General features: G+C 41.5%; 1 protein-coding gene and 1 long non-coding RNA gene across 2 annotated transcripts in view; both read left to right on the top strand.

Annotated features, from left to right (window-relative positions):
- Positions 1-22,307, top strand: part of DPP6 (dipeptidyl peptidase like 6) — a 539,779-nt gene that overhangs the window by 14,656 nt on the left and 502,816 nt on the right. The window lies entirely within an intron of this gene.
- LOC147656005 (uncharacterized) lies at positions 19,252-21,831 on the top strand. The gene is made up of 2 exons (XR_015279759.1): positions 19,252-19,341; positions 20,662-21,831. It is a non-coding gene; the product is annotated as an uncharacterized LOC147656005 (long non-coding RNA).

Raw genomic sequence — 22,307 nt, 5'->3', positions numbered from 1 at the left:
CTCTGCTGCTCCTTAAAGTGCTTTGATCATAAGGTTTTGGCATTTTTTTCTCTTTGTAACATCCCTGCTTTCCCAATTCCTTCATGACATGAAGGAAAAAGGACAGTGGAAGTTTTTGGAGTACATGCATGCCTAATTTTCTGTAAACTGACTTGTATCCTCCTTCCTTGCTGTGGATTGAGGTGAATTTTAGATTTTTAGAGCAGTGATATAAACCATTAAGAAGTTTTGCTGTCTAACCAGGCACAGTGCTTCTACAAAGCTGCCTCTTCCATCAAATAAAGATGAGAAAGAGATCAGACAGAGAAAATCACACTCTTTAGGAATGAAGAGCATGTTTTATTGATCCAGAACAAGGAGGCTGCAGTGCTGTACTGTTGGTGTGCATCATCTTCACTTGAGCGTGGGTTTCACTCATGGATTGATAGCCAGCAATAGCTGGCTGCCAGTTTAACGTCATAGTCAAGGCCTGTGCTTGACAGCAAAGTTTCAGAAGAAAATGTGAATGTCATATGAGCAGTTAAAGCATATTTTGACATTGATCTTTAGGTATAACCAAATATCACACGGGAAATTAAGGGAAGCATAGGGAGCAGAGGTGGCTGTAAGGCTGTTCAAGCAGGCAGCTGCTTCCAGCTCCCCAAGAAAATGTTCTCTGGTGTTCTCTGCACCAGGCAGAGAACAGTGATGGGCCAGTTGGCCAACACTATTCTGATGCTGAAATGTCTGAGCTGTATTGGAACACAGGATATTGAACTCTGACATGCCATTCCCAGCAGGAAGCAGCTCCTTTTTCTCCCTGTTTGAGTCAAACCTCGAAGCCACAGAGGAGTTGCAGCTCTGTATTTTTGCAGCCAGTACAGCTGCTTTCAGCAGGGCTCCTTTACTCCCTGGGCAGCTGCTAAACATTTCAAAGCCCACAAGGTACCAGCCAGGGCATGTCCACACATTTCCAGCTGAACAAGATCCCTCAGCTCTTTACCTCTCACAGAACCCCAGTGATGGAGATCCCATTTTCCAGGGGATCAAGCCAAGAGATCCTCACGTGCCAGAAGTACAGGCTGCTTCCTGACATGCATTATTTATCACTCTGACCACCTTTTATGCTGCTTTAAAAGCTCCTTCTCTCTACCTGCTCTGAACAGGTCTTAAGCCTGGCTGAAAATCAGGACTGTTCTGTGCATTTTATCTTTTGGCAGCAGCACATTAATTATTTTGTAATGAACCACAGATGTAATAGTAAGTTTCGTTTCTCTTCTTTAACATCTATGATTTTGTTATGTCACAAGGAAGTTACATGACTTTTTTTCTCTAGGGAAAATAACCATTGTTGGTCCTGACTATTCCATTTTTTCCTGTCCCTTGATTTTTAGGCTGTGCTGTAGTTTAATTTCAGTTTGTGCTGGTCTGTTTAGTGCTTGTGGTGGGTTTCTATGCTTTCAAGATGAGAACCAATGTCAAGCCATCCTCTTTTTTTTATTCTCTTCAACTTTTAACTCGGATTTTGGCCTCTCTTTGGCAGGTTGAATAGCCAATATTTGCACCCATTGATGGATGTTTTGGCATCTGAGGAATTTTTGTTTCCAACCTGAGATTCTCTCTGTGAGAGGACTCTTTCCATAAAGGCTTTAGCCCCAACAGAAGAATGAGGCCATTTATTTGGCAAAATTAGATCTCTACATATCGCTTTCTAAAAATCTTAACCAGAATATATATATTGATTTTTATTGAGTGGAATTATCTATTTTTTTTTTTTAAATTACCATGGCATTCATTTTGTCTGCCCTTTTCCATCTGAAAATGCTCAAGTTGCAAACTCCTTGGTTTTCAGTTCTTTCTGTAATTCTCTTTAAAAGTTTTGTTCACTGTGCACTGCAGACAGAAAAATAAAAAAGACATGGAGAGTCTTTATATGCTTATGGAGTAATGTACTTCACTTATAAGAAAGAAGCAATACCTTTACTGATATAAACCAACAATTATATTAAGTTTAGCTGTAGTAAATTCAGTGGCAAGGTACACTTGATTATTTACTGCATAGAGGACAGAGTTGAACAAAATTGTCAGGGACCTCCTTCCATTAAGTCATGAGATTCAGGAGAGAACCCCTTGCATTTTAAACTCCTCCTCAGAGTTGGGTTTAGGTGCAACTAGATCCAGACGTAGGCTGAGACTTGGCCAATGGTTTATATCAAAGGGATTATATGTGCATAGTCACATCTCACTTAATTAATATTTAATAGATTCAGGGATCTGATTCCTAATTCACTAGCAGGAGTAACCCTGACTGTGCTTCCAGTACTGATGGAATGATGGATAATCAAAGCATATTGCCCTCCTTACCTCATCTTTGAGGAATTTTTGATCTCTAACATTTGTCCTCTGTTATTTGTATTTTCTGTCTTGAAAATGCCTGATGTTTCAAAAACTCTCTCTTCTACTCACTGTACTAATTAGTATGGTTTTGCAGGTAAGTTACAGAGATTTGTGGTGGTTAATTATGGAAGTTTTTTTCTCAGGAACTGTGGACCTGTAAATATTATTTCTTTGGCAAAATCTGAGTCCCTCCCTCCCAAACAACAAGTTGTGCTGTGTCCCTCAACACAACTCCTCTCTGTGTTGAGTGTGGATCCAGATCTGGTGATCTCAAGAGCTACTTCTCTTTTTTTTCTACCAAACCTGTTCTCTTTTTCTCTACAGATGGAATCTGTGGACCAAAGGCTGGGGGTTCAGTCATCCTTTTCAGGAGCTAATTTCAAGTATGTTTCATTCATGGATTTAGGTAGATGTGATTCATAATAGAAAAAAAATCAGTACCTGTTTGAAAGCTGCAGGAAAAAAGTCAGGAACTACACATTTGTACTTGTACCAGAGGCTGTCTATGCATTAATATGTCCAATGAAAGAACAGGGGCTCCGTGTCTCTGTAATAATGCAGTGCCTCAGCCTGTGACTCAGGGTTGGCTAAGCTGGCACAGTTTTGCTTCAATTATTTGCAGGCAGAGCAGTGACCATTCTCAAAGTCTTTCTTTCAACATTTCCCTTGCTCTAAGCACACTGGCACATGTGGAAGCCACCCATACCCCGCCATGCTCAGAAATTCAATGCAGCAGTAACACAGAGAGGGTTTTTTATTCTCACAACATTGAGAGAGAAACATTTCAAGTCTCATACCACAGAATGCAGAAATGATTAATGATGTCTTTGGATACAGCTATTTTTTTGCTCATTCATATTTTTTACATGAGGAGCCAGGATATGTGAAAATCTAAAAAGGATGAGGTTTCAGTTCTGCACAGTTTTTGTGCCTGAGTCAACTGCTGAGACTGGAGCTGATAAAGAGTCAGAATTTATCTTCCCTCAAAAATTTTGTCAAAATTGGTATGATTGCACAGAGCTGGTTTTCTCAATCAGGCTTTTCCTGGTGGAAATCTATTCCAGTGGGAAACCTCTGCCAGATCTTGTTAAAGAACATAAATATCCTAAAACTACTTTGGCTGAGGAACAAGGCAGTTTTCTTGTGCATTGAAAGGGAAAAAAGAAAAATATATAGCAACAACAGGAACTGCTGTTTTGAGACTTAAAATTTCTTCATCCATCCATCCATCCATCCATCCATCCATCCATCCATCCATCCATTATCCATCCATCCATCCATCCATCCATTTATATCCATCCATCCGTCCATCCATCCATCCATCCATCCATCATCCATCCATCCATCCATCCATCCATCCATCCATCCATCCATCCATCTATCCATCCATCCATCATCCATCCATCATCCATCATCCATCCATCCATCATCCATCCATCCATCATCCATCCATCCATCCATCCATCCATCCATCATCCATCCATCCATCCATCCATCATCCATCCATCCATCCATCCGTCCATCCATCCCCCATCCATCCATCCATCCATCCATCATCCATCCATCATCCATCCATCATCCATCATCCATCCATCCATCCATCCATCCATCATCCATCCATCCATTCATCCATCCATCATCCATCATCCATCCATCCATCCATCATCCATCCATCATCCATCCATCATCCATCCATTCATCCATCCATCCATCATCCATCCATCCATCATCCATCTATCATCCATCCATCATCCATCCATCCATCCATCCATCATCCATCCATCCATCATCCATCCATCCATCATCCATCCATCATCCATCCATCATCCATCCATCATCCATCCATCATCCATCCATCCATCATCCATCATCCATCATCCATCCATCCATCCATCCATCCATCCATCCGTCCATCCATCCATCCATCATCCATCATCCATCATCCATCCATCCATCCATCCATCGTCCATCCATCCATCATCCATCCATCCATCCATCCATCCATCCATCCATCCATCATCCATCCATCATCCATCCATCCATCCATCCATCCATCCGTCGTCCATCCATCCATCATCCATCCATCATCCATCCATCCATCCATCCATCCATCCATCCATCCATCGTCCATCCATCCATCATCCATCCATCATCCATCCATCCATCCATCCATCCATCCATCGTCCATCCATCCATCATCCATCCATCCATCCATCCATCATCCATCCATCCATCCATCCATCCATCCATCCATCCAACACCCATCCATCATCCATCCATCCATCATCCATCCATCCATCCATCCATCCATCCATCCATCCATCCATCATCCATCCATCGTCCATCCATCCATCCATCCATCCATCATCCATCCATAATCCATCCATCCATCCATCCATCCATCCATTGTCCATCCATCATCCATCCATCCATCCATCCATCCATCCATCATCCATCCATCCATCCATCCATCATCCATCCATCCATCCATCCATCCATCATCCATCCATCCAACACCCATCCATCATCCATCCATCCATCCATCCATCCATCCATCCATCCATCCATCCAACACCCATCCATCATCCATCCATCCATCCATCATCCATCCATCCATCCATCCATCCATCCATCCATCCATGCATCGTCCATCCATCATCCATCCATCATCCATCCATCCATCCATCCATCCATCCATCCATCCATCCATCCATCATCCATCCATCATCCATCCATCCATCCATCCATGCATCCATCCATTGTCCATCCATCATCCATCCATCCATCCATCCATCCATCCATCCATCCACCCATCCTCAGTATCAGCTCTTGGTCTGAGCAGAAATCCTCAACATTCCTGATCTTTATTTCTGGCAATAGCACACACACACATGTAGCCACATCTGTCTGGAGCAAACAAAGCATTACACGAGACAAAATTCAAGAAATAGATAAATAAATACATTTATTGCCTGTGATGGAAAGCAGTAGGTGTGTGTGGCAGAGGCATATTCAAACTCAAAATGCAAAGCCTGCTGTCAGGGAGCTGAGTGTGCTGTCAGATAAAGAAAAAACACTGTGGAAGGCAGCACATTCATAGTAACATTCAGAAAGATAATATACTATAGATAAAAGACAAGCATCATAATACAGAGAGAATTATACTTCCATACAATGAATATGTCTTTTATAACAGCAATGCTGAATTTTTTTTATAGGCTCAATTCTGTTCTTTTCACTTGTTCACATGATTACTATTTCTATCAGAGTTAATTAAGAAGATTAGGGTTTGTGGGGTTTTGCCAGGGTATTTTTTTCACCCAGCAGAAGTGGTCACTGGCTAAAAATTCTCCAGAGTGTCGAGTTGGCATGGAAGAAGTCACTGGGCCTTGAGTTGAAATGGATATGTCACTGATTTGCTGCAGTAAAGAAGGAAAGATGCTTTTTTCTCTAATACTGACATCCCAGATGTGCTCCCACATTATTTGAAATTCAGGGAATTTAGATATTTATAGCACCATGCTCATTAATTCAAATAGAAATGGATCCAAAATAGTAAGCAAATATTTTCAACTTTCATGTGTTAAGTTGCAAGAACCTATTTTTAGCTTATTCATTTCAGGTTGTGATCAAACTGGATTAAGATGTGCATTTATACATAGTTTGTCACAGTGTTTGAAAGGTGAAAGGATAGTTAAGTAATTTCCATGGTTATCAAAGTATTTGCTTGTAATTAGCAACCAGAAGCATGAAAGGATTTGTTGCAGCAGGGCTAAATCTTTAAATAATGCCAGAACATTTCCCGAACTTCATCTCATTCTGGCCTCTGTGGTTAAGGCAAATGAACAGGAATAAAGATGAACTGAAGGAAAAAGTGGTTCCAGAGAGAAAGAGGCAAAAATTCAGTATCTTTTGAGGAAATGCCTGTCAGAGAATTGCTTTGTGTTTGAATCAAAATAGCCTTGTACTTGAGATGTTTGCTAGACATCCCTACTCTTCATCATGCCCCAAAATGGACAACAGAAAATGTGTGAAATGTGGAATCAGAAATGCAAAGTGTTTTGCTCACAACCTCTTTGCAGGTTAGTGGCAGAAGGTGGGGGAAAGGCTTGCAGATCTCCAATTCCCAGTTCCTCTCTGGTGCTGGCTTTCCCTGGGGGGATTTTGATCTCCAGAGCTCTTGCCAGTGGATGGCTCGGAAGATCCAGGTCCCTCTAGCTGCTGCTCTTGGACTAAGAAATGGCAGGGAGACACAGCTTGGAACATTCAGGCCTGTTTTAGAAGATGAGCTTGTGCTTGGTACCCTAAAACAGCTTGTTAGGGGAGGTCTTACACACCTGATGCTTCTTGTGGTAGGAGGTTTTTCTGTGCCAGGAGGGGATTTTTTTCCAGCAGATCATAAACTGCAGAGGAGAAAGTCCATCTGAGTATGCAGAACAAATTTCATTTGTGCTCTGAAGAAACAATGGATGCTGCTACCTGGTCTAACTGAGGGTTCTGGCATGTACCAGTGTGGCATGGCCCTGCCTCAAGTCTCCATTGTGCTAGGCAAGATGATGGCCATCACCTTAAATGAGTTTTGATCCCTTCTGGACTGAGTCTGTTAGCTCTGTGTCAACAGGAGATGGAATTATTGGTTGTGGCCTGAGATCTGGGTGCCAGCAGCTGGCTGGAAGTCCTGTGCCACTGCAACATGACTTGTTCCTTTCCTGGCTGCACTCCTCATGTAAGAGCACTCTTCCAATTGCTACCCTGTAAGCTGCCAGAAACAGCCTTTGGATTGAGTGTTAGTGGCACTGAATTAATTGTCCCTGGTACCCCCAGGCTCCCTTCTCTGCCACTGCTTCCCTCGGTGGGGTCTGTCCTGCAATGCCTGCTGCTGATGGGGATGCTGCAGAGGAGAAGGGTACGTGCTGTTCCTGTGCAGAACAGCCTGCACACTTCTGTTCACTGAGGCTGGTGGGCTGCCCTGACTCCAGCAGATTAAGTGTGCCTGGGACAGTTCTGAGGCACTGAAGCCATCTGGCTTTCCTGCATCTCCATTGCTGAACCTTGGAGTCTCCCCAGAAAGGATGACAATCGTTTTTGGCAGAGGGTCAGCACCTGTGTTAATTCCCAATGCACCCAGCAGTTGCTTGGATGAGCAGTGGCTGTCAAGGGCCAAAACCTGCCTGTGTTAACAATTTAACTTTGTAAAGGCCTCAGTTCCAGTGCCCTCAACTCTGGTTAGTTTATTAACAGAGACATGTGGCCCTTTCCCTTTTTCTGTCTCAGGGGATCAGTCTCACAGCCATGCCCAGCGCTCCTGCATGCACAGGGCCAGGAAGATGCCAGCATTTGTGAGGCCTTGATGAAAAGAACTATCCTTCTTAAAATCATGCCATTTCCTGATTTCTCTATATGGCTCCAAGCTAGGACTAAAATCCAGAGGAAAACTTCTCCTGAAGTGTTTTACTGACCCTCACAAGTCAGTAAGTAGTTCCATGGCTTCTTTAGAGAATGGCAAAATGAAAGGACTGAAAATGAGCCCTCTCATCCCAAAGGCATCTTGGCTCATTTTCAGAGTCTTTTCAAGGTAACCATTCTGCTACTTAGATGTTGGAGGCACTTGGGAAAAGCTTCTTCTTTAAAGACCCATGAATGGATAGACTGTGTGTCAAAATACAATTTAAAAAGGTACATAATAAAAACAATATCATTCCATAACTCTCAGTACCATTAAGCTAGTCAGCAGGGGATGCAGAAGTCACCCAGGAAAGAAAAAGCATGATAATTTTTCAGAAGAACATAGGCTGCTAAATTACTTTGCAGCTTCCAACCATCTGGGGAGAAAAATAAAGTACATTCATCCCTGCTTGAACTGATGAATAGAAACTGCAGAAAAGACTGGGTTTTTGTATTGCTGGTCTGCATGTTAATTCAGAGCCTGGAGCTGGTGGATTCTGCATCGACTGAACATAGTTAGCAGACAGTACGTGCTGAGAACTTGCCTCTGTGATACAGTGTGAATAATTTCATTCTGTTGGAAGTGGTTTCTCAATGGCCTGTACAGAGAGGAAGATCTCTAGTCTGCTTTTCTGTGAAAATTAAGTGTTATGTGACCACAATGTGTGTGTAAGTGCACAATTGCTTCTGCTTCTCTTCAGTAGTTTTTTTTGATTCAACTGACCAGTATCAGCTAGATGTGATGAAAGGTCTGACAAGCTTCATGAAAATCAATGGCTTCATAAAGGAGAGAGACTCTTTTTGTGCCTCCATCATATTAAAGCCTGAAGTATGGATTTACTCACTGAGATACTGGAGGCGCTGTACAAAGGAGACATAGGAATGCTCTTGTCAAGGAAGAAGCATCAGCAGGAGCTGGTATCTTGTTAGACATCAGAGAATCTTGCCATGAGCCACAGAAGACTTCAGTAGTTCCATTGCCCAGGGAGCCAATATTTTCCCTTCTTTTAGTTTCTCTCTGCTCTTCCAGACAGTGATATAATGTTATTTTAAGGGCTTTGAGTAACTAACAAATAAAGAAGTTATGGCATCCTGCTTAAGACTTCTGGAAAACAGCCCAGCAGAGAAATTGCTAGCAAAGAAACTGCAATCTAGACCATGCTGCCTTCCTGAGGTAACAAAATCGTGGTGAAGCTTCAGGGGTCTTCTTCATTCTTTGAACTTGTGGGCATTCTTGCTGCAAGGAAAGGTTGGTTCCTTTTGGGGGTGAAGAGCAGCTATTACTGTGAGGATTGGCTGTGCCATGGCAGGGTTATGGAGCTTTTGGAACACAGCCTGTCACTCATGTCCTCAAGACCAGAAATTTAAAGGAAAATGTGTAGTTTTTAGCAGGTTTTACTCATTTTAGGGTAAGCAGGTAATTTGTTTCATGAGTTGCTAAGAGGGGTGGAATTCCTTGGGGAAATGACCCCTGTAAAAAGCCCCAGGTGTGTGAGGATTGGGGTGACCCAAAGGAGACTGAGCTAACACCCATCAATGACTCCAGTGACAGCACAAGTGGCAGTGAAATGAAAGCAGTTTCAGTAGAAGTTGGGCAGGAAAAAAAGTATATCTGGGTCCAGATGTAGCATCCTTCAGTGCCTTTCAATAGTATTGTTGTCTGTGCAAGAATTAAAAGAGAAGCAGCAATGCAAACAGCTAACGAGCACTTTGAGCCATCATCACAAGATGTGATTGTACATGTGGGAGGCATTTACCCACATACATCTTCAAACAAGGACTTTCTTCCTTTGCATGAGAGGAGTCTCATGTAAGCATTCATGAAACTATTTCAATATCATCCTTTATCATCCTTCAAATTATTTTTTCTTTTTGCTCCTTACCATCCTTCATTCCTTTCCCTGTTCTTCTTTTTTCTGTCCATGTCTGTGTGCCGTCTCCTCTCTGAAATGTGGGATTTCTGGTGCACAGGCTCTTTCTGTTTTTCACACAGCACATCACACAGTTGGTCAGAGTCCATTTTTCATGAAGATATTGTATTACTTTTATAATAATCACACTTTGCACACACACAGAGATATTTACTCCTTATTTATTTTTAAATTCAAAAAGAAATGTGAATTCTCTGACATTTTTGATAAAGAGGTAGAGTTGCTGGTGGATTTCTATTTAATTTTGTGGTCATTTTTTCCCCAACTACAAGGGACTTGATCCAGAATTTTATGGTATTTTTCATTTTCCTAGAGCCTGGCCGGAGTTTGGCTGGCGGTTTATCAGGTCTTGTTCCCGTTCCTGCCCTATTTATTGAATCTTTTCCAGCATTTGCATGATTTTTGGCAGTAATCTTCTCAACCATATCCATATGATAGAATCCTCTCCCAACTCCAACAGGTAACTTGGTTAACAGCAACAGCATTTTACTCTTGATGCAAAACTCTGGTTCTCTTTGCTACAGGGAGTTGTGTTCATCCAACCTTGCTGACAAATTTAAGTGAGAAGTCTGGTCCCCTCCAGGCTCTCATTATAGTTGGTGGAGTTTGATGGAAGCCCCCAAAAAGCAATTTCCCTACCCAATAAATGAAACATTCTTCATGAGCCTCTGTCTCAGAGCTTCCAGTCTTGGCCTGAACAGTGCCAGCGTCTGGCCATTGTGTTTCTTGTGCTGAAAAATGTTGCAGAACACTCATGTCATTCCTAATGGAAGATAAACTAGTGACTTCACTGCAGTTTCTATTCCTAATATAATAAGAAACAAAGTAATGCGGTTTTTTGATTTATGACTGCATGCTGCAGTTTATGTGGATAGCTGTGTGCTTAACAAACTTAGACACAAAGTCAATAGATCAATAAATAGGTGGGAAATGGGGGTACAAGAGTTACAAATGAAAACACACAGCCCATGGTCTTTGGAGTCTCCTGAAGCGTGGTGAAAAAGGAAGTTGGTGAGAAGCGATGGGCCAGGGCAGAGTCTGGCGAGCTGGAACAAGGCACTGATGATGGAGTGGAGTGGTTACAGTGCTGGACAGAAACTCTGCCTTGGCAGGAGGCCTCTAGTTTGATCTCTTTTGGAAAGGCCATAGCTGAACTCCTTAAGGCAGACCATTCTGGGACATTGACTGTATTTAGATGTATCTGCATTCTCAACTTCGTGCCCTGAGGCAAGAGCCAGAATTCAGGTGGAATGATTCTGGATAATTCTTTATCTTTTTGTACACATGAGAAAATTAAATGCTGTTTCCCATGACTTTTGCATGAAGTATCCATTCCATATTTTGCATCCAATAATTCTAAAACCTGTCGGAGTATGTCTGGGGTGCAGGGGAGAGAGAATCTGCCAATATGTCTAGAGAAGTAATGTTTTATTGAAGTTATTCCATTGCTGTTTAATGCATTCTTTGTCATCTTACTCCTGGAAGGCAGGAAGGTCCTTTCACCTTTCTGCAGTTGGAAACCATGGCACGAAATGCTTTGTCCAAGGTATTTCAAGAGGCCCCTGTTGGAAGGATCAAGGTCCAACACTCATTTCTGAATCCGTATAAGATGAGATCTCACTTGGGATATTTACTGACGGGCTGGGACTAGCCACAAAGGTGGGTTACTTTTGACCAGGGCACATTCAGGACTTTAAAACAGCTTTTGTTTTACCCTCAGGCAGATGGTGGACGCAGGGATGGTTCGGAGGTGTTTGTGCAGGTCATTGATTTCAGGAAGGGGAAGGAATTTCATAACCAAACTTTGGGGCTGACAGACCCAAGCAGAATTTTTTTTTGGTCAATGATACTCAATGTTCAGACTCACATCTGTCAGCCTCTGTCTTTTGCTGCTTGTCAGTTTCTCTTCCAAACTCTATCTGTAGTTAATAATTTAAGTTTTGCAGGCTGACTGTTCACTTTGTTTTGCTCTGCACCGCATTCTTTGAAAATGCATGGGAGTGTTCCTCAATATGATAACAAAGACTAGGTATAATATACCCAGAGAAGTCTTATCACTTTCTTACAGTGTATAGCAATTACAGTAGTGCTTTTGATTTATGTTATATCCTCCTAGCAACCACACATTTTGTTTGTCACCTTCATTTCAGCTGCACATTGAACTAACTGATTTGGGATTTTTTTCCTCACATTGAAAGTCCTTAATCTCTTAAACAGCTCCAAACTACTTTCCTGGTTTCTGTGCTAAAACTTCTCATTTTTATAATATTTTTATCTTTTATTATTATTTTTTTTTCTTTTTTTTTTCTATGCCTATTATTTTCTTCATTTTTGCATGAATTTTAAGTTTGACCACTTCATTGATTTAATGCCTGACTTTTTTTAGATTTGAGGCATAGATATAGGTACTTTGTGCCTACTGTGCTAAGTTGGTATTTGCAAAATTACCAACCCTATCCATGTCTTCTGTGTAGAGTAAATGCTGGCACATGGAAAGTGTTTACTCCATCCACAACACTTCCACTCTTTGTGCTGCTATTGCATTTCTGCTCTGAATGCCTTCAAGGGAAAAAACATCTTCCCCTCCTGTTATCCACTGGGAAGAGAAGCACCATTCAGAAGAGCTCATTTCTGTTGAGTGGGTGCTAATTTATTATGGCGTTCTAAATTTATATATAAACAAGTGTTAATTTGAGAGCAGGTGGCTTTTATAGTGACAGAGCCATCTGTAGGGGACTGATTCTAATTTCATTTCTTTATTCCAGTTTCTATTTCTAGAGCACAGCTATCACTCAGGCCATAGCCAGTGTGGAGGCAGGTGGGGACAGCCACAGGGAGGATCCACTGGCTGTTGAGATGCAGATTGACTGGGGCTGATGTGGGAGCATTTTCCTCACATGAAGTGCTCCAAAGGGATTTCCCCCAGTCCTGACCTTTCTGTGCCATAGTTAATTCCCATAGACTCAAACTTTAAGGTTCCATCCTGACAAAGCATGTCCAAAGGAGGGCAGTGAAGCTGGGGAAGGGTCTGGAGCACAAGTCAGAGGGGGAGTGGAGGGGGCTGTGGGTGTTAAATTTGGAGAAAAGAAGGCTCAGGGGGAGCCTTATCATTTTTTACAACTCCCTGAGAGTGTAGCCAGGCATGGGTCACTCTTTTCTCTCAGGCAACAGGGAACAGGGCAAGGGGAAATTACCTCAAATTGTACCAGGATATGTTTAAATTGTATAGCTGGAAAAACGTCACTGGAAGTGTTTTCCAACATTGGAACAGGCTCCCAGGGAGGAGGTGGAGTCACCATCCCTGGTGGTATTTAAAAGATGTGTAGATGTGGCACTGAGGAATGTGGTTTAGTGGTGGGCCTGGAAGTGCTCAGTTAACAGTTGAACTCAATGACTTTCAAGGTCTTTTCAAACCTGAAAGTTTCTGTAGTTCTTAAACAAACAGAAAAATTGAAAGGTCGCAAACAAATAGACGATCAAGCCCTCTTGAAAATGCATATTTAATTTGGAAAGCAGTGGAGAATCAAGCATATGGGTACAACTGGGTGTTTTAGCACAGTTCACAATCCAGGAACCAGAATCCCTCATGTGGAAGGCTTTGAAAAGGTTTTTTTCTCTTCTGGGGTCTGTTATGGAGTAGGATTTATCCCTTTACAATGTCATTGGTAGGGAATGCTCCTTGCCTTTTGTTTTTGAAGAACAGTACAAAAAATTCCTTGGTAAAATTAGCACAGGGCTTTGGAATATATTTTCTTATTTTGCATGTTTCAGACTGTATTTACTTTTGCAAATGTTTTGGATGGATTCAAATCCATGATGCAAGAAAATAAGGAAGTCAACAGCTAAAATCTAATGTTAAAACTCTATCAGGAAAACACTGAAAAATGTCTCTGGTCCATGAGAAAACAAATAGTTTCTGAACTGTAGCACCAAGTGTGCATGTGACATGAAGGCTATAAAAGGTCTGTGCAGACTGATCCTGTGTCTTTGGAAATGAATAATTTCCTTTTCATACTGCTCATCTGAGTTTATAACTTTTGGCATTTACACTATGACGAAGAAGAGAAGTTTTGCAGTAATTTTGCTGAGTTTCAATTGAAATTGAATGTATGTTACACTAAATTAAGAAGAACAACCATTAACTTTATTGTTCACAGGAATATATTTTCTCCTGTGACCTTGACACCTTAGATAGCACCCCAGGACATTTTCTCTCCTCATCTTAGTTCAAGCAAATTCTTTGATATATATAAAAAGAAAGGAATAAGAAACCTGTATAAAAACTTCGGGCTTTTTCTGGCTTAATGCTTATTGCTACTAATATAAAATGTACTAACAGAAGGTATTTGTGAAAGGTGGGCATGTGAAGGATTCTACCAATTTCACCCCAGCCTTGATGCTATGCATCCCAGCTCAAAAACTTACAGAAGGAATCTCAGATGCATTGGAAATTGATTTGGAAATCTTTCCTGTGTTTCTAAGCTTTGAAACCATATTATAGGAAAATCAGATGCTGTGAATTTGAAGTAAACAGCAGTAGCACAGTCTTTAAGAGACAGAAGCTGACAGAGTGCATGGTGCTGCAGAACCCACAGCTTTAATCTGTAGATCATTTCCTTGGAGAGATACCTTTTCCAGAGGGTATTTCTGTGTATTGCAGGAGCTCATGCCTGACTTCTTCCTGCTGGCTGATGGCTGGATTCATTCAGCCCACACAGCTTCAGCATCGGTGCAGAGCAAGACCCGGTACTGCTTCAACACCACTGGGCTCCTGAAGGAATATTTATCCCATGATCTTTGTTGTTTCCTACCAACTACTGACCCTGAAATTCATAGCTCAGATTAGAGAGATTAAAAACCAGGATGAAGAGGAGCATCAGGTGTTCAGGTGAAAAGATTCTTTTCCATCTTTCACCCACTCAGCCATTTTTGCTGCCCTTTTCCTCTATCAGCAGGGAAAAAAGTACAGATTTGTAAAGCATTTAGTTGTGTTAATCTCCAGGGAAATTTCATGTGTCTGAAGGCCCAGGAGCCCTCAGGGCTTTTTAACTCATGATGTTTCTTGGTACAGTGGAAGGATGATAACTCAAGATGACATATTTGCAGGGCAGTGATTATTAGTTAACTGAAATGAGTTTGCTTTTGGCAAGAGCCAGGTCACATCAATGGTGCATTTGAAAATCCCACCCTCTGTCTGTACCAGCCATAGCCTTCAGGTGTAGCTGTCACACACAGATAAAAGTCCTGAAAATTTTAAACCTATGCTATGGTAGCATAAGCTTTTCATTTTCATCTTTATAATTTTGATGGTTTCATTACAGTTGAAGTGTTTGTGAGAGTTTGTGAAACTGCAGAGTTTCAAGCATATACTGAAGAAAACTTGGATTTGGCTGCAGTGACTTCATAAATTTGCCATTCTGACCTCAAGCCAGGAGGGGCACTGGAAGGAGCAGTGATGGATGCTGCCCTGTTACTTCTCCTGAAAGGGACAGACTCCTATCCCCAGGCTTGGACCTTCTGCTGTGCTCAGCAGAGCTGCTGGTGCTGTTCTGCCATCCTGCCAAAGGATGGTGGCAGCACTCCAGCAAAGTGTTTTGTGATGATCAGTTCTTTTCTGAGTCCCCTGGCCCTCTCTGGATTTCCACAGTGCCACAGTCTCACCCTCACCTGCACAACTCAGCTCAGGTGTCCCATGAGGAGGCTGCCCTGCTCCAGTGACAGTCCTGATGTCACCTCTAATCCCTGTCCCTGCAGCTGGGGACTGAGCTGAACACAAGTTGCTAAAAGTTATATCTGTAGGGAACTTTCTGTTTTCCTTGAGGACTCTTACGTTCCACCACTGATGAATTAACTGTCTTCCTTTCCATCTGCCACAGGAGAAACCACCTTTGTCACCCTGATCTCTGCAAAACTTCACCTTTGCTTCATAGGTACATGCTGCCTTTTCTCTAGGACAGTCAGATTCAGATAATCAGCAAATTCTGAAGAGCTGTTCTTAGCTTGCACTTGTTCTTGGAGATGGGTGTTTCTGTGCCAGACCTGGAGAAGTTCATTGTGTATCCAAAAACCTGACAGTTTTTCCAACTTTATCAAGTCTTTTACTAAAATCCATTCTCTCTCCACAAACAGAGAGGTGGACAGGTAAAATCTGAAGAAGGTTCTTAGATAGAATGTAGTGTTCTGCTCATGGCATGCTTTAACAGCCTGCAATTTCGAATTTCTCTTCATAAACATTTCACCAGCTCTGAATGACACATAGCAATTTCTGACACACACCAAAGAAAAGTAGAAAAATACAGACTTTCCCATCTCTGGGGAGCTATCTGCCATCTTTTTCAGAAAGTGCATGGTTTGGTTGTGCACTAAATGCTTTCAGTGCTTTCTGCTTCTACTATTGCAAAATACTTTATCTGACCTTGAAAAGAATTATGCTTTTATTCCCAGACAAAAAAAGAAAAATCATCTAGTACAGCATGGAGCTGTAAGCTTCCTCAGCTATGTGGATTACTGAAATCACATCACCTTTGTGCTCTGTTCATTGCACCGACTGCCTATATAGAGCAGCAAAAGGATTATGCAACTCTCTAATAGATTGGCTGTCATAACAAGACCCAAAATCAGGTGAGTTTGGGCTAAATTTGGGTTGTTGTTAATGCTTTTCAGATAGCTCTGTGTATGACTGGAGGTGTCTCAGTCTGAGAAAAATAGGGATTCATTAAAACTCAACATCAAGCTTTCTGACCTGTTTTTAATAGTTATATTACAGATAATTACATTTAGACTCGAAATCCCTGGAAGTCTCTTTTACAGTTTGTCTTAATTAGCATTGATCTGTACCCAGTGAGCAAAAGCAAAAATTTTTACTTTGCCATATTCCATTCTTTCCTTTACTAGAGTAGTTTAAAGGATCCACTTGTCAAAAAGAATAAAAGACTCCCTCATATTGAGAGTTCTCATAAAAGGCCCTAAGAGCTTCTATAGAGCCATTACTGTCTATTGTGCACAGCAGATCTGTAAAATACTGGCGTGGGGTTATATTTAATGCACTGAGCATGGTTAAAATAAGTGGGAATCAGCATGTTTTCCTGTGGAACTGGGCATCTTTTGCCCCTGCCTCCAAAGAAGCCCAGCGGTTTTGCACTTTCTATTAATTCCTTTATTCCTTTGAAACAGGGTGCTTTGTGGAGGAAGGAAAAAAAAAAAGTAAAAATATAGGGGAAGGCAGAAATCACTGGCATTATGAGTATGAGTAAGCTTTGTGATGTGACAGTGTATGTATTAAAAGGACAGCTGAAGGAAAATTCTTTCCTATTAAGAGTGAAAGAACTGAATGTGAAGACACCCAATGAGATGCATAGAATTTCTAGAAACAGAGTAAACAGTGTGTGTGTGTCACAAAACTGCATCAGCCTGAAAAAAAATGCACAGAAGGAAATACTGAAGCATTGAAGAAAGATTGATGTGACAACAGCTGCAGGTAAATACTGTGGGGGAAAGAAGGAATTTCCAGGCAAAGTATGGCCACCCTTGCCTTTTAAGTCTGTTTATGATGGCAGCAATGCACCAGTATCAAAAGAAGATCACAGAGGTTTTGTGTAAAGGCAATTAAGATAATTAATTATGCTCTTTTGATAGCCTTGATCACTGAAATCTTTGACATTATAGGAGAAATTATCCTTTGGTATTACTTTTGTGGTATTGTATGTATAGCCTGTGGACCCTGATTATCTCAAAGAGGACATAACAAGGCCACCTCCTGCATTCTGAAGTCTTGGCAGTTTTTGCAAACACCTCCCCCAGCAATCCACCCCATAACTGCAAAAACAAAAAAGGGAAATTGATGCCATTAAAAAAAAAAAAAAAGAGAAAAAAAAAAAAATAAGAGAGAATTCCTGCATCAAAAAGATATTTTGTCAGCAATAAGAAAAGTGGGTAAAAGGCCATAGAGCCCATTAAGAATTTTGCTACTAATGCCAATACTTTAAGTCCTGCTCCAACACTGTGAGAAATTAAGAAATGCTAAAAAGTGGAATTAGAGGAGCTCAAAACAAAGATTAGCTTTTCATGAGGCTAGGGGAAGTTCTCACTGTTAATATATGAAACACTACAAGATCCTTTTTCCAATTTCTTTGCTTGCTTGGAGTGTAATTAAGTTCTCCTAACTGAGGGCTGTGAGAGTTAATTTCTGTGGGTAAGCTACCCACTGAAGGGGAAATATTCAGGAAGAAAGAGACACATCTCAAATACTGCTTTCACTTGTTGAGATATTTAAAAGAAAACTGCTGGAAATGCCCATTTCTCTCCACTGAAAATATCAAACATTGATGCCTGAGTGAGGTTGGGGTTTCTCAGAAGAAACGAGAGAAATGCTCACATTGATGGTCATATTTAATCTTAATCATCACAATGTTATACCTATGGAATTTATTGTAGGCTGTAGTTTGTTCTTCTTTCTGTGAGTTTTATTCCAGCCAGGTTCATTTTTGCAAGTTTGCTGGCTAAACTTGAGTAAGTTTTCTAGAGCATAATGGTGGTGACAATGTGGTTCAGTTTTGGTAACAACTAGGGAAAATACTAACAAGGCAAGATTGTGGTGGGAGGTATAAACCAGGATGAAGAGGCAAATGAAATATTCTATAAGCAACTTATAAGTCTAATAAGTCTTACAAGTCTTGCTATTGCTGGCTCTTGTTCTTTTGGGGGACAACTTACCAGATGTCAGCTGGAAACCCAGTACAGCAGAGAGGAAACAGTCCAAGCCCAGCTGAGAGAGTCCCTTGGGAGAAAGTCCTGAAGGGCAAAGAGGTCCAGGGAGGCTGGGCATTCTTCAAGAAGGGAATTCCCACGTGCTGTAGGAAAAGCCAACAGAGAAGACAGACTGGATGAGCACGAGATTTTGGTAGGCAGTCAGGAAAAAAAAGGAGTTTATGACCTTTGGAAGAAGGCTGATGGAGCAGGGGATGTTGAATCTGTGGTGATTGAGTGGTTGGGGCACCAGCCATGGAGGAATTTAAAAGCTGCATAGATGTGGCACTAAGGCACCTGGTTTGGTGGTGGGCTTGGCAGTGCTGGGTTAATAGTTTGACTCCAGGATCATAAAGGTCTGTTCCAACCTAAACAACTTTATGATTCTAACTTAGTGAACCTGGCCATTCAACCCTAAAACTTTCCTCATACCTCTCTGATTCCTTTGTCTTTGCTTTGGATGCCTCTCTAGAGCTGTGCTGCTGGACCTCCCTTGGAAGAGGAGTTTGCACTGTGGCAGTGACACAACTCATTGCAGATGATGTATGTGCTTGCTGGCCAACCTGGGATCCTGATTTAGCAAGGCATGAAAAGCTGGAAGCTGTCAGGCAAAAGGACTGAATGCAGATGCAGGAATCTGGGCCTAGTTGTTGTTTCAGTGCCTTCCCAGTGTCCAGAAGCAGGCACAGGATGGGGGAAGCATAATACTAATGAAAACAATAGATTATTTCTATAGGTTTTTGCCGAAGAGGAGATTCAGTACTGTTAGCAGAAAACTTGTCCTTTGAATTCTATTTCAGGACATTACCTTCAGATGGTGTTCCAGAAAAAAAATTTAAAAAAGGTAAATAAAAAAGAAAGGATTGTGTGAAGTTTTTTTTGGTTTTTGTTTTTTTTGGTTTTTTTTCAGTGAATAAGCAGAATAATAGCAGGGAAATATCTGACTGTCATCCACCTAAAAAAAACCCAAAACATCAAAGGCTGAATCATCATTTGGATCAAAAAGAACTTTTAATTTTGTTGTGTTTGACCTTAAAACTTCTATAATCGGTTTTTGATGTTTTTGCCTGCTCTTATCTAAATTTCCATTTCCAGCATTGTTGTCTTCATCCCCCAGTGTTGTTGAACTTGTAAATCAAGTGTTGGTTCCTGTAACAGCTTGGCTTCATTCATTTCATGCACCAGTCACTGTGTTTCTGGAAAATAGCTGGAAAAACAGCTTATGCTTTTGCACAATCTAAACATAGCTGTTTGACAATGCATGCACCTACAGCATGAAGAATTTGTTCCTTATACTTTTTTTTACCATCTGATCAATTTATGTGAATACACTTGAAGTAGCTGGCTGCTCTGTTCAGAAAACTTGGTCTCTTTAGTCCACTCATCCACCTCAAAAAGTTGTGTCCTCCGTTTAACTTGTCTTTACCTTGCACTGAGGAGAGCAGAATCGGTATTTTTATATTCCAATAGCATATAGTCCATATCTCTGAAGATTCAGGAACTTCATCTAGTTCCAAAACGTTTTACACTAGTTTTTCAGAGGGTTAAATATAACATTATTGGTCATTTTTCCGTAAATAGTCTATCAGTAATTCTTGTCCCTATGGAGCAATCTTGATTTATGAGTGCCTTTTCATGCTACAGGAATTCAAAATCATCCATGATTGCTTTCAGATTTTTTGGCAGCACTGCTGTCACAATGCTGTAGCCAAAGTAACCTAAATTAATTTAGCTCTACTGGCTTTAGGACCAATTTACAGTAATTGATGATCTGTCCTTTATGGTTAATGCTATTTATATGTGCTTATCTTTACTTGCTGCAGTAGCTTGGCACCCAAATCTAAATAGGCAAAGTTGCATAATTATGTCAAACTTGGCCTCTCTACATATTGGTCATTTAACAAATGACTAGATTTGATCTAATCAGACTGTCATTTGCCTTGTTAACATATAAATATATTTTTTTTCAGTGCTTCCTAGCCTGACTACAGCTAATTCTCTTGCTTGAAAATGTTGCCCCTTCTGAGAACATTACCCCCAAAATCTATAAACCAAAATCTTGGTAAAAACCTCTTCCTATCCTCAATATGTTGAAAAGTGCAATGTATTCTTAATGTTCTCTTTTTACCTAGTTTCTAATCCGTGGTATTGCTTTCTTTCCCAGCCTACCACAAGCCACTGAAGCCCTTGTGAATGTCTTTCTGTTGCTGTTAGAGGGCTTTGGATTAAACCCAGAGTTTTCCCCAACCCTCACTGTCTTCTGAGGGATTTTCTAATTAAAAAAAAAATAATTTTGCTATAGTATAACTGTTAGTCTCCTTTATTCTGGTACAAAAGCAAACTTCAGGCTACAGGGGTCTCACTTCCCTCTGAAATATCTGATGTGCTGAGCATTTCCATGCAGTGGATGCCCAGGGCCAGGGCAGGGCCTGCCAGCTGCCCGTGGTTGTCCATGGTGCCAGTCTGTTCTCAGAGCTGCTGGCACAGTTTTCCTCTCTTGGTGCCCTCAGAAGAGTTTGGGCACAGCTCCAGCCTCAGCAGAGGCTAAAGAGCGTTCCCAGCAGGCTGCCAACATATGCTCCCTGTTCTGGAGGAGCAGGGGACTGCAGCTGGATGGCTCTACTGCTCTACTGCTTGGACAGAAGATGTTCAGTGGATTGTTTTATCGTTTTACATGGACATGACTGCTCAAATTGGTAGCAAAACAGGCTCTTCTGAGCCATGTTTTTTGTGTATCACGCTGGGCTGGTGTAGAAGACAGGGCTGTGGCTGATGCACAGACTGGATGCTGGGATATTGATGCCAGGAAAGACTGGCAGGATTGTGTCCTGGGGTAACTTTATGATACTGGTATCCCCAACCGTCTGGTTTATGTTATATATTAAGTTCTGCACCTTTAAGACTGGCTTTGAGAGCAAGAGAGGGGGAAGAAGAAGCGCGCAGTGTGTTAAGGAAAAACATCACTCCCACACACCCCGCTCCTGGACTGTGGTGTCTGCAGCACGGACAGACAGTGGGACAGAGCTTCTCTCTGGCTTTTAGTTAGTTTTAGCTAGCTGAGGTTTTTTTCCCTCCTTTTTTTTCTCTTGGATCTGTGCAAGCCTGCTCTGGACTGAACACCCAGCCAAACCCCGGGAGCTCAGGCCTGTGGCCCACCGGGGCCTGGGCCTCGGCACTTTTCCAGCGCCGGAGGGACTGATAAGAACCTGAGCGAGCCGAGCTACACCACATGAAAAGGACTTTTCTTCCTAGACTTACCATCCCATCAAACAGCAAGAAGTTTTATTATTTAATATTATTCAATTTCTGTTAAATAAACAGCTTTTTCCACTTCTCTCCAAGAATTTTTTTTTTTTTTTCCCTTTCCCGGATCAGTTGGTGGGGAGGAGGCATTTCCCTGAAGAAATTCCCATTTGGAGTTTTCCTCCCTAAACTAGGACAGATTGGCACTTTTTGTAAGGTCTGAAGAGGTGCAGAAGGAAATGGGAAAGAATTTTGATGTCCTGTCTTTCAGTCTCTGTCCCTTCTTTGGCCTCCTACTTATAGCTCAGTAGGCACAAAGTGTCCTGGGCTGAGATCATGATGGGGTTGTGTTGCAGATGATCTATACGGGATGTTCAGTGATGTTTTTAAAACTGGTGGTCACCTGCTTAGTTTGTTGGACATTATGTGAAGGCAACTGGCTGGGAGAAAGATTATATCCTTTAAGGATATACCTATTCCAACTCCTTTGCAATTTAACAAGAAATATTGAAGTTCACTCTTGAGTGGTTCGCATGAATAAAAACCTGAAAAACCCCCACTATTTAA

Source organism: Cyanistes caeruleus, chromosome 1 (assembly GCF_971803275.1).
Source record: "Cyanistes caeruleus chromosome 1, bCyaCae1.hap1.1, whole genome shotgun sequence".
Taxonomy (NCBI): domain Eukaryota; kingdom Metazoa; phylum Chordata; class Aves; order Passeriformes; family Paridae; genus Cyanistes; species Cyanistes caeruleus.
This window is presented reverse-complemented; position numbering and strand designations above follow the sequence as displayed.